Below are 14,411 nucleotides of genomic sequence, written 5' to 3'. Positions count from 1 at the left end.
CACATATAGGTGATGTTGTTCCTCTCATGCTATCGCAACTAGAGTCACATGATGCTCATCTGTCCCACACTGAGAGTGTTAATTTTGGCCACCTAGTCAAGGTATTGCTTAATTTCTCCATTTTATTAGGAAGGCTCCTAGTGAAAAAATTTCCAGTTGGGCTTCGCATTAACTGATGTTCTCATCTGATGCAATCTGTAATATAATGGTTACCAAATGATGATTTTCCAACTCCAGCACTCCCTGCACATTTTCGTCAGTCTTGCACATTCTACCGTAAGCAAAAGAACTCTCTTCTCTCCCATTTATTTAATTATTAATTTATGTGTCTATCTGTTACTGGTGTGAACTCATGAATTTCTGTCTTTTCAATGGTTATAATTCATTACTGCTTTAATTATTTTGGTGCTCAAACGGTCCGTATTTAGCCAATGGAGCCCTCTCTTTCTGACTTCTGATGCCTTTGTGGCACACCCCCATCATGTTAGTGAGTACTTTCTTACTTTCTGGCAAAAGAAGATGTTGTAGGCTGGTCTGGTACCCATCCTGTCTCACCCCTGGAATCATTCATTTCTCATCTCCTTTGGTGGGGAATGGTGTTAGAGGCTCAGATCTGGATGTTTAGCATATTCACTGCCACTGAATATTTTTGCTTCTTGACTCTTTCAGGAGAAATATGTTAATGCACATACATATGTAGAGACATAAACACAAAAAAATGCTTATGCATAAAAACTTATGTATACACACACCTCTCTTTTGGACATCATGAGTTCATCTGATAGCTCCAATTCCAATCTATCCCTGTAGAGTTCTTTCTTGCCCTTCCCTATTCCATATTTGTGTGCTCCTCCTTCCACAGTGTGAGCCCTGGATCCTAACATCAACATGCTTACTCGTGCACTCAACCCTATGATACATCTCTAAAATAATTTCTAAATTGCTTTACCAAAACCACTACTACAATAAACAAACCTACTGAAAAAGAGGGCAGAGTTTGTGTGCACTTCTCCCCGCCACACCCATACCCCACCAAATACTGTATTTGTAAATTACTGGATGAATAAATTTTCCTTCCTTCCTTCCTCTTTCCCTCCATCCCTCACTCTCTCGTCTTTTTGCTTTTCAGTCAGGGTTATCATAATATTCATTTAAAATACAATTAGATTCATTTGTTTCAGTTTGTTTCCAGTTTTAAGTTTTCTTCCTTTGCATTCTTTTTGCTTTTATTTTATTTTTTGAATTGATTTACTCTTTTTTTTTTTTTAAGCCATGGAGATGAATTGCTACTTGCCTGGGGCCATTTCTATTAAACAAGCTTGATACAACCTAATTCAACTGTTATGTTACAATTCAGAAATACCTATTCGAGTTGCTGGTTGAACTTTTATCTTTGTATTTCCATTCTGTGCAGTCTACATTTAGCCTAAAGTCAGTGATTCTCTTGCATATTGCAAAAAGTGACCATTTCAGATGAGAAAGTAGATGTCTGTAGTACTGGCCAACCTTATGAGTTTATCATTCCAGAGATTTTTAAAAGTTAATTGTGTGTATATCGTCACATTTACAACAAATAATTAGAAAAGAAAGTAAGATAAGAAGTAACCATGAATTTGTGTAGTCCATAAACATTGGAAAAAATTCTCACCCTTCTATATAAGTGATTCTAGAATGTTCCTGCCCCCAGCCCTCTCCCATATTCTACTCCAGTGCTTATAACTATGAATACATTCTAATATTTGTGGCAGCAAGAGCAAGTGGGTCTATGTCAAAAGATTCATTTTCAATTTCAGTTCTGTCACTTACTGACTATGGATCTTAGATAAGTTACTTGTCTTCTCTCTCCAGATATCTAGTCCCATACCTTTAAATTTTAAAAAATCCATACCTCCTTAACTTTCTGCCAACTCCTGGATCCATACCTCAAAGTGATTATTAAACTTCTTCACAAAGGTATTAACAGATACGTCAAAGTCAACAGGTCCAAAAAAATAAAAATCTCCTTATTGCCTACCCTTCTCTGCTCCATCCCCAGTCTTCTTTGGTCTGTAAATGGAACCATCTTATACTCAGTTATCTAGGTCAAAAACATCATTAATTTCTTCTTTTGCCTCACCTACATCCTACTTATCAGCAAGTCTGTTAATATATTTTTCCAAAATATATCCCAGCACTGATCAGGCTTACCCCTTCTGCCATCTTGAGCACCATGTGAGACACTGTCATCTCTGTTGAAGGCAGCTCTGTTCTTGTTGTAGCCTCCTAAGAAATTTCTCTTTTTCTACTCATGCATCCTTGCCAGCATGACTCTTTAAAACATAAATCATATCATAACTCACTGCTCAAAATTCTTCAATGGCTTCCTATTTTAATTGGGATAAAATTCAATTTTTTCCTGATAGTTTATACATCTTGTCCTCCACCTACATCTCCTCCTTCATATCCTGCCTCTCATGCCTTCACTCACTATGCTCTGACTCCACTCTTCGTTTTGCTCCTAGGGTATCTTAACCTCATTTCTGACTCAGGGACTTTGCACATGCCCTTCCTTCTCTTTTCATGACATGCTCTTCCCACACATATTATTGTGACACAGTCATTCTTTATTCAGACCTCTGCTCAAATGTTCCTCCAAAGGGTTGTCTTCCACAACCAACCAAAGATTTTATTGTAGTGTCCCTACCCCAGTCACTCTCTATCCTTTTCCCCATTTAAATTTTCTAGATAGCACTTAATACTAAATAAAATTTTCATCTTTATTTCTTTATTCAATTATTTATTGTCTGTTCCTCCCACCAGAATGTAAGTTCCATGAGGGTAGGGATTTGGTCTGTTTTGTTCATGATATATCCTCAGTATCTAGAACACTGCATGGAGTACAGTAGGTGCACAAATAAATGATGAAGCAAAAGGCTTTGATGTTTCTAAGCCTCATGTACAGGCATAATAAAAATAACAGCTATCTCCCAAGGTTGTCTGGAAGAAGCCAAGGTTATGACAGTGCTCTAAACTGCCATGCAATTGTCAGGTGGGAACACTTCTGTTACCATTGAGTGAAAGGAACTGAAACAAAAAAGTGGTCCCTGGAGACAACAAATGGACCAAGAAGTTCTCTTTTTTGTGTGTGTTGGCTTTGTTCCACTGAGCTAAAAAGAGATGAGTTCACAGCGGCTGCCGCTAACCTCTTAGAACCCAGAAGAGCAATTGCTGTGCATTGCTGCCCCATGGCTTCTACACTTTTTCTGCCCATGCCCTCACCACCAAGAAAAACATGCGCCCATTCTTCTTGGACAGTTAGGGTTCATTGCTTTCTTCAAGCCAGATGGAAGAGCAATCTCCTTCCAGAATACTTTCTTTTTTTTTTTTTTATTGTCAATTTTTGCTTATACTCTTTTTTTTTTTTTAATTTATTTATGGCTGTGTTGGGTCTTCGTTTCTGTGCGAGGGCTTTCTCCAGTTGTGGCAAGAGGGGGCCACTCTTCATCGCGGTGCGTGGGCCTCTCACTATTGTGGCCTCTCTTGTTGCAGAGCACAGGCTCCAGACGCGCAGGCTCAGTAGTTGTGGCTCACGGGCCTAGTCGCTCCGTGGCACGTGGGATCTTCCCAGACCAGGGCTCGAACCCGTGTCCCCTGCATTGGCAGGCAGACTCTCAACCACTGCGCCACCAGGGAAGCCCCAGAATACTTTCTTGATGGACCATCTGTCTGTGCTGTCCTCATGGCTATGCATGCAGTTCACATATTGTTTTGTATTTATTTCCTGGTTCTATTTTTGGTCTTGAAGTGGATTATAAAGCTACTCTAGGAAAACTGTTTTGGGTTTTTTTTTTTTTTTTTTTTTTTTTTTGCCTGTGCAACATGTCAAGTTTAAGGTTATAAACATAAAACTTGGTTCTTGAGATTATTAGGCCCCAAATAACAGTGGTAGTGATAATGCTGATAATAGCTTTATTATACGTTTAGCACCAGTTTTTAGTAACATTGTATGTCACTTTTCAGTACTCTTTTTTAGTACCATTTAAAAATATTATTGTATGTCAGGTGCTTCTCATGAGTAATTTAATACCCTCACCAACACTGTGAAATTAGTACTATTATTCCCATTTTACAGATTTAAAAGAAAAAAGAGAGCGCTTCAGAGAGAGGTAGCTTGATAATGGTCACAAAACTGATCTTGGTGTGTCTTTCTCTAAGCGGGGTCTTTATCATGGCATTATACTGCCTCTACTACTTATTTATTGAGAAGCAAGGTAGGCAGAGCTGTGGTTTAGATACTGTTAGAAATTTACAGACTATGTGGTATAATCCCTGCCTCAGAAATCTTACACTCTAGTAGATGAAATATTAAAAGAAGTGGATTTTGAGACCCAGTATGAAAAATATATAAGGTATATTATATACCTTTTGAGACGTCAAAATAATTGAAAGCTATACTTCTGGGTATAGTGATGGCACAGGCTTCCTGAAGGAATCAGCTTTAAAGTTGAACCATCAACATTTAATCGGTAGAAAAGAGATAATAAATTTTTTGGAAAATTTCAGAAAAGTTTCAAAGAACTAAAAAAATGTTAATATTACATGAATTTAATATTGGGTCACTTTTTTTCTATTTTACGGTCCTCCCACACGAGGTATTTGGGGACCCTGACTTTGTGGTTCTTCTCAGGAAGTGGGTTATGTGAAGAGAAGATTTTTAATTCTTGTGAGAAGACTCTGTTTTCATTTTGAAGTGTGTTTATTCATGTATTCCTACATCAAGCCTTATGCACTGAGCACTGTTCTAGTTGCTGGGGGAACAGTGATGGACAGGACCAAGATTCTACACTCAACATTCTACCCTCCAGTCTAGTGGGGAGAGACAATGAGTAAACCAGTAGACAAGTAAATTTTTTACAAGGGAATTTCAGATGAGGGTAGCAACACGAAGAAAATTAAGCAAAGTAGAAGGACAGAGAGATAGCTGGCCTCCCGAGGTGGCCTCTCTGAACGCGTAATATTTAAGCCAAGACCTGAATGATGAGAAGGCTGAGAGAACCATGGACTCTGGGAGGAGTGGCCCAGGAAGAGTAACGGGCAAGGGCAAGTGCAGAGGCAGGAATGAGTCTGGCATATCTGCATATCTGAGAAGCAGAAAGAGTCCAGTCCTCGGAGGGAAGTGGAAGATGCAGCTAAGGAGAACTGAGGTGGACAAAGGGCCAGGGAACCTACGTTGTAGGCCAAGGAAAGGAGTTGTACAGTGTGAGCAAATATTTGCAAGGACATGCACATGTGTGGATGGGGTAGAGCAGTACATGAATGACCCATTCATTATCTACGTTTAACACAGGTTAGGAAAAGCTGTTGTTTGTAGAGAAGCAGGAATTACTACATAGGTCAAAAGCTTTCTTAGGAGATAAATTATTATATTTAGATAAATTTCAGATAAGCTAAGTTTACCTTCAGAGGTTAACTACATTTTCTTGCCTTTTCATTTCCATAATAGGTGTGAGTTTGATAAAAGTGAAAAGGTCTCAAATATTATTTAAATTTGTCAATTTAAGATTTTTCAGCAAGATTGCCGTGGACTAACTGACCCCAATCGTGGTCATTGAAGATAGGTTCACTGATGTCTGGTAATGGGGTCATTAGGCACCTTCGTTTCTGCATGGATGTGAAGCAGAAAAGACTAGAGAAAAGGCTGTTTTCCAGTCCCTGGAGACAACAGATGTTCCTTTGTTTATTCTTCCTAAATCACAGTGCCAGTGACGATAGGGACCCTTGCAGTATCAACCTGTTCCTCTTCTAAGTAGTAGTAACTTACTTTGCATTTTCCATGGTAATTATAAATTTCCTCTGATTTATTTTTATTATCCCAAGAGCTCTAAATGACCCAATTACTACCGTTTAAATCCTAGAGTTAGTTGGACACAACTTTTTGAGGGAGGTGGGAGGTGGAGTATGATTTGGGAAGGGAATATAAACTAGCTTACTGAAAAGGACATATTCTTTTTGTTTTTTAATGGAGTAAACAAACTCAATATTTAAGAACGATTGGCCTCCCCCTATACTTAAGAAATGAATTACAACTAGTATGGCTGCTTCTCTGTCTGGTTTGGGTTAAGAGCTGACAAAGAAAAAAATCTACTTCTGACCTTGAACTGAGTATGTGCTAGAAGGATGGCAATGGGTGGGGTGGAGAGGGACACAATCATAATTTCCCCAAGGCAGGCAGACATGATACTGTAGGAGTCAGAAGCTAACTTTTGAGTACTCCCGACAACGCCTAAATAGAAAACCACTATGCTACTAGTATTGGGAAGTGTGGAGGGGTGCAAATGACTTATGTGTTATTTAAGCAGTGCATTCCATCCTATAACATAAATATGTGGGTGTGATGACGCACCATGTTATCGGATTAATGCAAAGTGTGAGATGGTGTGTGGTTCCCAAGTGCATGAGGGAATAAATGCATGAATATCTGCAGTGTGTGAATATTAGAGACCAGTTCTGAAACATGAAGCCACTCTCTGACCTGCCACTTACTATAGTTGGGCAGCTTAACCAAGAAGCAAATCTACTGAAACTATGGAGTTGCAGGTTTTCTGCAATAAGAGTAGTACATATTTGCTGACGTGAACAAGATTCAGGAGGGAAGCACAGAAAGAACACGCGGGCTTGGGGTGTGACTCTATTTAGTTAACTTGGGGCGGATAGTTGTCCAGAATTGGATGCTAAGAATGCCTTCTCCAGGCCAAGCAGACTCTCCTCCTGCCTTATTTGGCTTTGTTCTTCTGATGGTGACCCATCATGTTGGAAAAGAATCTCTTTCAAAAGTGTAAATGTTCCTCTTTCTGCGGGTGATGTCATCATTCCTGTGGCCCAAGCCTTTGTTACTAAATAGTACTTAGCAACACATAATCATTATTTTCTCCTCATAGAGTTCTGAGCATGTTTGTTCTGATGAAGTTGAGAGATATATTTTTTTCAGGGGGGTAGGAGTAAAATCTGAAAAAGGGGAAGCTATGTCTGAAAGGATCTCTTGGCTAGTGTTACTTAAAAGAAGCAAGTAGACAACGAAATTTTTATCCTGTGGCAACAGCTTTGACTGGGTTAAAAAAAAATCATAATTTCACGTACGGTTCCAAAGGAAGTGGTTTCCATGCAACTGTGCATATAAACTGTTCTTTAAAGTGGTAGATGTCTTTTTTTTTTTTTTAATTTAAACTCTATTTTTTAATTTATGGCTGCGTTGGGTCTTCGTTGCTGTGTGCGGGCTTTCTCTAGTTGCGGCGAGAGGGGGCTACTCTTCCTTGCGGTGCACAGGCTTCTCCTTGCGGTGGCTTCTCTTGTTGCAGAGCATGGGCCCTAGGCACACGAGCTTCAGTAGTTGCAGCACGCAAGCTCAGTGGTTGTGGCTCGCGGGCTCTAGAGTGCAGGCTCAGTAGTTGTGGTGCACGGGCTTCGTTGCTCCGTGGCATGTGGGATCTTCTCGGACCAGGGCTCGAACCCGTGTCCCCTGCATTGGCAGGTGGATTCTTAACCACTGCGCCACGAGGGAAGTCCCTAAAGTGGTAGATGCCTTTTGCTTGGCTTGTCTTGTCCTTCTTATGATTTCCCTTGTAAAGTGGGTGGGGAAAGTTGGACAAAAGAAAGCTGTTCACTGGCCAATTAAGAAAGATGTTTCTCAAGTGCCTGTTTATCATTCCAGGGAACATCTGGGATTCCCTTTTTAATTACATCCTACCTGTCTATTCAAAAAACTGTAAGAGGCAATGTCTTTTCATTTTGTGAAAAATAGCTGTAAATTTCTTAAAGTTGTAATGTGATTTTAATCATCATATTTTGAAAAGACTTGAAGTTTAAACTGAACTTGTTCTTTAAATAGTCTAGATTTTAAAATTCGTAATTACTATCCACTTAAAATAATAGCAAGAGCTATAACTTATCAAATGCCTCACCCATGTTAGGTTAATTCTCATGAAGTCATTCATCAGCACAATTTTATGAGGTAGACATTTTAAGTTCACAGGAAACTGAGACTTGGAGAGACTGTCCAGAATCTCATGTCTAGTAGACTCCAAAGACTCTTTTATCTCACAGGAGCCAAGGTCATGGGCAGAGCAGCAGCTTTTGAAAAATTACCTCCCATTTTTTAACCTGATTCTTCTAAAGAGTGTGGTGCAAACACAGGTCATTGCACGAGGCTGGGGGAGATGGATATGCCTTGTTTCAAGAACATGCAACAACACAGGCAGAGGGGCAAGGTGGCAGCAGCCGTGACTCTTGCCAGTGGAAACTGGCCCATGTGTCATATTTGGCATGTGTATACCTGTTGCCAATAACCCCAAAGTAGACAGTGTGTTCCCTTTAGTCACCCAGTAAGTTAGTCATAAATGAAATAGACTTACTTCAGTTGTCTTCTTCCATCATGGTAAGGAAGATATCCAAAATTGTGCCAAGTAACATCCACGTACTCCGTTTTCCTAATAATTTGGCTGCCTCACATAAATTGGATATTTGGTGACAAATATGCCCTTTTCTACAAGTTCAAGTCTAATCTGAGTTAACTTCCTAGGGACCATGTAGAGTTTTCAGTATTTAGGGACCTGACGAAGTGTTTACAGCTTCTTCCAAGAAAGACCTACCAGTATATTCTGAGAATAAACAGACTTCAAAGTCATCACAAGGAGAAAAACTGTTCTGGCTAAGTCTGTAATTTCGAGTATCTTTAGAGAAGAAAGACTTTATGAAAAGAGAGGCTCAGAGTGGCCAGCCTCTTTTATACAGTTACTTTTTTCTTTATTTAATTGTAAAGACTAAATGACAGGTAGGAAAGTGCTTTTGCAGGAACGTGGGCGTCTTGAAGCTGTGGAAGGAAGTTACATTGTGCATGGGAGTAAGCATGTGGGTAGGAGCTGTACGCTACCACTCTATTGCTAGTCTAGAATAATCATGCATAAACATCTTTACGGTGGCACCTGAACAGAATTAATAAACTCCTATCAAAGGCACTTGATACATTATTTAAAATAAGCACATATTACCTTTTATATCCAGGAATAGTAAAAAAAATTTTACATCAGGAACAAGGATAAAAAAAGCCTGTAACTTTGACAAAAACAAAGATAATACAAGTGGATTTTCGTGTATTAATTCAAAAGCTGACATACTATACTCTCCAAAAGTGTGAGAGAGAAGCTGGCTTTGTCTGTAGATGTCATAGCCTTAAAAGATTAAACCCAGGAAACGAATGAAAGTAAACACCGAAGAACACAACAAGGGCAGAGGAGTAATGGTCAGTCACAGATTTCTTTAAACCTTGCCCTCGGGGGCTGTGTGGTGGACACCCTTCATCTTAACAGAAATAAAGTCACTGTTTCACACAACCAGTAATAGAATTCTGTCTTACAAATGAGGAGGAATTCAAGCAGTGTAGATATGTAGTTTAAGTACTGTGGTGGCTCTCACAGAGCTATAATTTCAGATGTTTGAATTCAGTGAAATCAAGGGGAGATCATAAAAATAATAATTGTCTGTCTTTTGAGTTTAGATTCACCTGTTCACATTTTTTTCCTTCCCTTTCGCTACACTTTGCAAATTTGTATTGTTTACTTAATTGATTATAATTACTTATTATTTCACATCTATTGCCCCTGTGGGACTGTATGTTTCAAAAGGCTTGGGGTCTAGTGTTACACCCCCTGTAGCCTCAGGTTCCAGGAAAGGCCAGAATTATGCCAGGTGCTCAGTGACTATTTGTGGACCAGATAGGAAAGTTGACAGCAAAATGACTTAGAGTGAAAATGTAGCAGTTACCGGTGAGCTGGTGGCCTACGGCCAGAAAAGTTTGAAAGGGAGAAGAATGGTCAACATTGTCTAGAAATACATAAATTACTGAGAAGGCTAGATGGGATCAGGTCCTGTCAGCAGTTACTCATTGCTAAGCCGGTGACAGAAATACAGGCATTTGAGTCCAGCCAGGTGTGGCCAGGAGAGCCACTTTCTGGCTGACGGCACATTCACAAAGACAGTAAATTAAGACTTCTAACATTACCCGTAAATGAGATTCAAATGAGAAACGTCCTATTAATTTATTTGTATTTATGATTTAACTATGTTAGTTTGTTGAGTGAATTTATAAAATATACTAAAATTTGCCAAAGACTTTTTATTTCTAAAAATGTCATATATATACATATATATTCATATAACATTTTCATATATATGTATGCATATACATATATGTATATATTCTAGAATATATATATCTTTTTCTTTAGTCTGATATAAATAAATCCAGAAGGAAGTGGCCCAGGATACTCAGAGGCCCTGATGTCATTCTCAACTGTGCTCATGATCACAATTTCTCAGAAAGAGGCAGGATATAGAATTTTAAGCAAACAGCAACCTAAGCCTTATAGAACATGTAGGATCATCCTCTGTGTGGGCTTGATTGTTTCTCTAGCTTGTTTTTAAGCCCACAGGTCACTGATGCTTACGTGGTATAAAGTGAGACATATTTTGGTGGCCTAAGGAGCACCATGTCCAACCAGGTGCATGACAAAGGCGCCGCAGCATCTAACCTCCCCACAACTAGCCTGCCTCCTGCATTTCTACATGCATGTGGGCAAACCTAAACTCGATTTGAGATAATGTTTCCTGCAGAGAACACTGTTTCTATTGCGCCAGACGAACTTGCCAAGGGGAGGGAACAGAGCAGGTCCGTGCACTGCCACTGATTCTGAGGGATTTTATTTCATAAACTCTAGCTCAGCAGTAGGAAACCTTGGCTGCACAGCGGGATCATCTGAGAAACTTAAAAAAAATATTGGTGGGGACTTCCCTGGGGGTGCAGTGGTTAAGAATCCACCTGCCAATGCAGGGGACACGGGTTCAAGCTCTGGTCCGGGAAGATCCCACATGCCGCAGAGCAGCTAAGCCCGTGTGCCGCAACTACTGAGCCTGTGCTCTAGAGCCCGCGAGCCACAACTCCTGAGCCCACATGCCACAACTACTGAAGCCCGTGCGCCTAGAGCCCGTGCTCTGCAACAAGAGAAGCCACCGCAATGAGAAGCCCGTGCACCACAACGAAGAGTAGTCCCCGCTCACCGCAACTAGAGAAAAGCCCGCACGCAGCAACGAAGACCCAACGCAGCCAAAAATAAATAAATAAAAACCTTGAGGATATTTTTTTTAAAAAAAGTTCTTTAAAAAAAAAATTGGAGGGCTTCCCTGGTGGCGCAGTGGTTGAGAATCTGCCTGCCAATTCAGGGGACACCGGTTCGAGCCCTGGTCTGGGAGGATCCCACATGCTACGGAGCAACTGGGCCCGTGAGCCACAATTACTGAGCCTGCGCGTCTGGAGCCTGTGCTCCGCAACAAGAGAGGCCGCGATGGTGAGAGGCCCGCGCACCGCGATGAAGAGTGGTCCCCGCTTGCCGCAACTAGAGAAAGCCCTCGCACAGAAACGAAGACTCAACACAGTCATAAATAAATAAATAAGTAAATAAAAGAACGTGAATTTCTTTAAAACAAAAAAAAAATTGGAGCTTGGGTGCCACTCCCAGAAATTCTGATTTAATTGCAACCCAGAGGTAGACGGTTGTACTCTATGGATCCAAAATGTAGCCAAAGTCAAGAACCACTGCCCTAGTTTCAGTCTCCTCATTTCTAGGAGGGCCTCATAAATACCATCTCACACATCTCTTGTGAGGGTTCAAAGAGATAATGTGTGTAATAGGGATCCATAATAGTGCTGAATTCACCAGTTTCCCTTCTTCCTTTATTTCAGGAGGGGAAATAGAAAGCGAAGGACGTGGGGTTGGGGAGTCTGGGAAAGTGAGGAGGAGGAATCCACAGAGCCCTCTAACTTCTGCCTATTAGCAGTTCATTAGGGTTAACAAGCTATCCTTTTGTCAGAGCAAACACTTTTGAAGGATTAAGCCTCATTCTCGCCTTAGTGTGAATGACTTTAATCAGATAATCTCCTATCACCTAGCTGGGGATTTACTATTGAAGGTCTGGGGGAAACAAGGAGAGAGAGAGAGTTGCAAGGGCGGCCTGGAGTTTTTTGAGGGCAGGGTGAGGAAGGCTGTCTGTCTGGAGCCACAGCGTCTGGGAACTAGACTTGACACTCAGTAGGCTTTCCATAATGGCAGCATGAAAAATAAGAAAAACAAACTTCTCCTCACATTGCTAGGGCAGTGATTTGTTAAAGTGTTCCTATTGTCAGGTCGCTTGTCTGTCTAATGGCTCTTCCTGACTTTTCGGTGTCTTTCTTTCTGCCATCAAGCACTTAACATGTGCCAGGTCATTATACCATTTGCCAGCTGGTTGGGAGTCTATGAGAAGCAAGGCCTTGCCCAGCCCTATCCTCTTTGCCATCTGCTTGGCACATGGGTTTAATTGAATTATTTCACTTGCTACACTCTTTTCCAAATGTGTTGGGTTTTTTTCCCTCTGTCTGTCCCCGTCCCCCTCTACTAGATTAGACTGTGAGCACCTTGAAGAGATCTTAACTTCCGTGTCCCCAGTGCAGTTGTAACTTTTTTTAAAATTAATTAATTAATTTATTTATTTATTTATTTTTGGCTGCGTTGGGCCTTCGTTGCTGCGCGCAGGCTTTCTCTAGTTGTGGCGAGCAGGGGCTACTCTTCGTTGTGGTGCGTGGGCTTCTCATTGCGGTGGCTTCTCTTGTTGCGGAGCACGGGCTCTAGGCACACAGGCTTCAGTAGTTGTGGCACACGGGCTCAGTAGTTGTGGCTTGCAGGCTCTAGAGCGCAGGCTCAGTAGCTGTGGCGCACAGGTTTAGTTGCTCCGCGTCATGTGGGATCTTCCCGGACCAGGGCTCGAACCCATGTCCCCTGCACTGGCAGGCGGATTCTTAACCACTGTGCCACCAGGGAAGTCCCTGTAACTCTTGATACATAGTGCTGAATATTTGTTAAATGAATCAAGGAGCAGCAGGGAGCACCCTGATGCCTACAATAAGACATTAGAATTAATTTATGACTGTACTGCTTAGTTCCCACACTACTGGACAAGGCAAAGAGGGAAGAAGAGAAAAAAGACGTGTAGATGAAGCTCCTACCATTTATTCATGTGACAAAAGTTGTTCTTATTCAGAAGTCCCTTTAGGACAGCAGTCCCCAACCTTTTTGGCACCAGGGACTGATTCTGTGGAAGATAATTTTTCCACAGGCCGGTGCGGGGTGGAGGGGCGATGGTTTTTCAGAATGATTCAAGCACATTACATTTATTCTGCCCTTTATTTCTATTATTATTACATTTTAATAATATATATATATATTATACAATGACAATTACATTGTAATATATAATGAAATATATAATGAAATAATTATACAACTCACCATAATGCAGAATCAGTGGGAGCCCTGAGCTTGTTTTCACTTGCTACTCACTGATAGGGCTTTGATATGAGTCTGAAAGCAACTGATTTATTACGGTCTCTGTGCAGTCAAACCTCTCTGCTAATGACAATCTGTATTTGCAGCCACTCCCCAGCGCTAGCATCACTGCCTCAGCTCCACCTCAGATCATCAGGCATTACATTCTCATAAGGAGCACGCAGCCTAGATACCTCGCACACGCAGTTCACAGTAGGGTTCGCGCTCCTATGAGAATCTAATGCCACCGCCGATCTGACAGGAGGTGGAGCTCAGGCGGTAATGCGAGCGTTGGGGAGCAGCTGTAAATACAGATGAAGCTTCGCTCGCTTGCCTGCCACTCACCTGCTGCTGGGTGGCCTGGTTCCTAACAGGCCACGGACCGGTACTGGTCCGTGGCCCAGCGGTTGGGGACCCCTGCTTTAGGACATCGCTTGAGACATGGTCTGAAGGTAATTTCTGGAAACAGAAGAGGAAGCAGGAATAAGAGATGCCGACAAAACATCCAGAGAGAGAAAACCCACACAAAGGAATGAGAAAAAAGAAGGATGTGGAATATCATAGAAGCCAAAAGAAAGGAACTTCAGAAATAAATGAGTAAATAGATACAGTGGACGTTTAGGAAGAGAAAAATCAACCTTGCTATTGGCAATTTCAAATTTTTTTTTTTTTTGCATTTAGGAAGAAATAAGGCAATGGCCACATTTTCCAGATGCTTTTATTCTACATAGAACAGAGTTAACATGTAGAAATGTGTAGATTACAGTCCATAAGATAGTTACACTATAACATTTATACTGTTAGATCTAATAGATACTGTTTTTAAAAGATTACAAGGAGATTCTCTGCTAAACCACAGCACACCATTTTATGAGATGGAAGAAAGTATTTCACAATATTACATGTAATTATATATTGTAAGGTAACATAATATAGGTAATATGTCCATTTTGACCTTCTGGTATCTGTTTCATACTTATTTTTGTAACATTTTTACTAATTAAAAGACCATTATTGTACATT

Source organism: Balaenoptera borealis (genome assembly GCF_965194805.1).
Source record: "Balaenoptera borealis genome assembly, chromosome: 5".
Classification (NCBI taxonomy): domain Eukaryota; kingdom Metazoa; phylum Chordata; class Mammalia; order Artiodactyla; family Balaenopteridae; genus Balaenoptera; species Balaenoptera borealis.
Note: the sequence above shows the minus strand (reverse complement) of the source record.